This window comes from Echinops telfairi, unplaced genomic scaffold (assembly GCF_000313985.2).
Source record: "Echinops telfairi isolate 266 unplaced genomic scaffold, ASM31398v2 ScPeMD7_7469;HRSCAF=8507_0, whole genome shotgun sequence".
NCBI classification, from domain to species: Eukaryota; Metazoa; Chordata; class Mammalia; order Afrosoricida; family Tenrecidae; genus Echinops; species Echinops telfairi.
In genome coordinates this window covers 36254722-36258946 of record NW_022111372.1, presented here as the reverse complement: position 1 = coordinate 36258946, position 4225 = coordinate 36254722, and the positions used below count along the sequence as shown (strand labels likewise).

At 46.2% G+C, this 4225-nt stretch overlaps 1 protein-coding gene across 3 annotated transcripts in view; it reads right to left on the bottom strand.

The window, feature by feature from the left end:
• The window catches only part of PDE9A (phosphodiesterase 9A), a 140587-nt gene that overhangs the window by 68130 nt on the left and 68232 nt on the right, over positions 1-4225 (bottom strand). The window lies entirely within an intron of this gene.

Here is a 4225-nt window from a genome sequence, read left to right as displayed (position 1 = left end):
TTGGGAATGATGAGGGCAACAAATGTATAGATGTGCTTTACACAATTGATCTATGTATTGTGATAAATTGTATGAGCCCCAATAAATTGATTAATTAAAAAAAAAAAGTGGGTGGTTGCAATCAGGATACAATTTAGCACCTTATCATTTGATCTCTCATGATTCACTTAAATTTGTTCTCGTTTTTTAACTTTTTTTTTTTTAACAAGAGGTTTTTAAATCTGTTTTACTTTATTATTGTTAGTTTAAAAAATGCTTTTCTGTATATAAAATCCAGGTTAGGTAAATATATAGAGACAGGAATTGGATTAATGGTTCCTTGGGGGTATGGCAGGGAATGTTGGGGGAAAGTCGGAAGCTAATACTGATGAGCATACAAGAACAAAGAAATGTTTTCAAACCGACTGTGGTGATGAATGTACGACTCTTCTTGATGTGACTGAACGATTGAACTGTACGATATGTGAATTATATGCCAATAAACTGTTGAAATGTTTACAACTTGCATTTTTATAAACAAGTAGCAAACCAATGGAAAATTCCATGAAATATCCCATTTACAATAAGATCAGAAAACAAACACTTTGGAGAAAAAATTAACCATGGGACTTCTATCCTGAAAGCTGTACAACTCTGCAGAGAGGTGAAGAGATCTAACTACGGGAAGGGCTATGTTGCTTAGATGTCAATTTTCTGCACATTCACCTACATATTAAAATTTTACAGAGAGAGCAAGAAGAACCTAGAATAACCATAAGCACTGGACAGAGAAGAACACATGTGTAGGACCTCAACTCTCTGTTTCAGGTGTCAGAAATCAAGCCAGTGTGATGCTGGTGTAGGGACAGACACATCCTTCAAGAGATCAGAACAGAAACTCTAGAGATTACACACGTTGAAACAATTCATATTGCACAAAGGTGCCTAGAGGATTCAATAGCGAAAAGGAAAGTCTTTGAATAAACTGCTATGACAACTAGGTACTACATAAGGGGAAAGTGATTTCGAAATTAATTTGAAACATAGACCAAAGTGGAACAAAATGTAACAGCTACGTGGTGAAATGCAATTGCTACGTATGGCTCTCTATCCATGCCTTTGTAACTCCAATCAAAGGATTGCGTGGGATCATAACAAGAGCAGGTAGAAACACGAATAGATGGGATCGGTCAGTTTTGCCGTTCCGCTGGACATAAGGGTGGACGACACTGGAAACACACAGTGGCCACAACCATGGGCTCGAGGAGAGTAATGAGGACGAAGACGTGCCGGACCAGGTGAAGTCACTTTGCTCAGTTGAACTTGAGGTTGCCCTGAGTCGAAGCTGGCTCAATGGCAACGCACAACAACCATCCTGTTTTAATCAAAACTAGATGTAGGCCTTTCACTGCATAGAGAGCTGGGCTGTGGCTCAGGCTTCCTGCTCACAAATACTTGGAGGCAGAGCGCAGACAGTCAAAGCAGCTGCTTCTTTGAGGTACTTGTGATGACATTTCAATGTCGAGATCATCCTAGATTAGGTGCTGTAGCCATGATACACGCATCCGGAGGCCTTTGTACTATTGCTTAAAGATCCTGGCGGCACAGTGGTTAAGTGCTTGACTGCTAACTGAAAGGTCCGTGGTTCGAGCCCACCAGCTGCTGCGTGGAAAAAACGATGTGGCAGTCAGCTTCCAAAGAGATGCCAGCCTCGGAAACCCCATGGGGGAGCAGCTCCACCCTGTCTTCTAGGGTCGCTGTGAGTCAGAATCCCCCTGGGGAGAACGAGCTTGTGTGTTTGCTTGGTATCTCTGTTGGCCTCCCTCATCCCTCCCAAGGTGGTGTGCCAAGAGCCGTTGATGTTGTTGGCCACCGCCCACAATGCGCTGCAGCCAGAGGGAACCGAGGCGGAGAAAGGCCTGCATCGCAGGGAAAAAGGCCAGTTCTCCTTTCCATACACTGCATCCTGTTCGATGGAATAATCTTGCAAGGAAGGATGAGTAAGGCTGTGATTGTACAGCTCCTTGGGATGAGATGGCACTAAAATAGGAACTGTCATTAGGACGCATTGTTATTTCTCATACTCAACACGTTCGTGCTCACATTCCAAGAATCCATTTTGCTTCCAAGGGACGATGGAGCCAGCATTCCAGCGTCCTCTTAAGACCTTGTGAAGCACCCCTGTCCCATGAAAACTCAGCAATTTCAGGGAGACTTGAGTCCAGCCATTCAGAACCCCCCTGGAGGCCATTCAGGCGGACCACTGCCACTCACCAGTGGCAGGCCCTGGGGGAGGTGGGAGCGTCTGGGGGCCTGAGGCAATGGAGGGAAGAAAGCCCCCTCAAGTTCAACTCCCTGCCATCAAGTTAGTCTGACTCATGGGACGGGGGAGGACTGAGTTTTTATTGGCAGCCCCGTGGCACGCCAAGTGGCCAACCAGCTCTGGCCTGGAAGCAGTATGGCCTGAAAGGCAGGACTGGTGACTCCAGCTGGCACACTTTGGACGTGCTGCCAGGAGAGACCATCCCTGGAGAAGGGCATCGTGCCTGGTAAAGCAGCAGGGCAGCAAACGCGAGGCAGGCCCTCTACGGGCGGGATTGATGCAGTGGCTGCATCCGTGAGCTCAGGCCCGGGGAGGGTTGTGAGGACGGCGCAGGACCAGGTGGTGTGCTGTTCTGTTGGGCACACGGTCACTATGGGTTGGTACGGGCTTGGTGGCACCTCATGACAATGAGTCTTTACAGGAGTAGAAAGCCTCACCTTTCTCCCACTGGTGGTTTAGAACTGCCGCCCTTGCAGTCCAGCTCAGAACCTACTGTCACCAGGCCTCCTTCACTGCCTGGAACACCTGTCCTCCCCCAGAGAGAAAAAGTCCTCAGGCCAAGGATGCAGGGGGCCAAGGGAAGGAGAGGCACAAGCAGTCTCCATCGAAGGGATGGGACCCCAGGCAGGCCAAGGGTGCACAGCCTCACCGCCCACTGCTGCTTGTGTCCAGCATTCATTTCAGGCCCTGCCCTCCCAGACGGCTGGGCTTTGAATGCATTCAGTCACTCTTTTGTGTTGAATGGTATCCTTTCTCTTCACCCCCCCTTTACCCCCCCCCCCACCCCTGGTGCACTTGGCCATCAGAGGGCAGACTTCTGGGTCTATGAATAGAGGAGCTAACTGGAGGGGAGGCGCCACAGAGCAGCAGAGTTGTAATTCTATGGGACCAGAGCAGAACCGGGACAAATAGAGGGGGAAAAATTGCATTGGCTCTTTGCCCAGACCAGAAGAGCCCCCAGTGTATACCCCACAGCCAGGGCTCCCCAGGAGCGAGGGACAACACAGCCTACCAAGCTGTATGTGGGTATACGAACGCAACTTTACATTTTTCCTCCCAATTTCATTTGTTTTTGTTTTTTTCTAGTCCCCTAACACACCGTCTACCCAGAAGTTACCACCCACGACAGAGACTAAGCTCCTGGGCAAAACTTAGTGCAAAAATATCATTAACAGCTCTCCTGGGTTTTCTCTAATATTATTTTTATTATTATCATTCTTAAAACTTTTGTCTCTTGACCTTTCCTTTAATTTTCCTTTCTTTAATCTAAATATCTAAAATTTTACCTCAAAACACTATTAACCTTATAATTTCACCTTTCTTCTCATCAAACCTTTTCTTACTTTCGCACTCTCATAAAACCAAATGCTGACATTATTACTACCTCTTTTAACTTCATATTTTCTATTGGATACTAGTAGCCATTCTTTTATAATTGAAAATTAGGCTCTTGTGGAACCCAATTTCCCTTCTTTTAACCTGCCAAATAACATGACCTGTTCCCGCACACCTTCTTTGTTTGACCTACCACGCCTTTCATGCTACTTTCCCTAATACAAGCCCCTCCCTCCCACTTTCGGATTGTTCTCTAATCTAAGTCTCCCCCAGATACTTAATACAAACTGTCCATCACCCCTCTACTGTACCACCTAACAGTTAACCAATCCAAAATAACACCACTACCCAACACCCCCTACTAGTGACTCCAAGATGCCAAGGAAACAAAAGAAGACATCAGTGCATACAGAGAGAGAGAGAGAGAGAGAGAGAGAGAGAAACTAATAACCAAATACCAAAGAGACTTAAATGTAATGCCTGAAATGGAACAGACTATGGAGTTATCAGAAAAAGAGCTTAGAAGAATAGTGATTGCACTCATGCAAGTGTTGAAGAGAGAGCCTGAGACAAAAAGTGAAACAATTG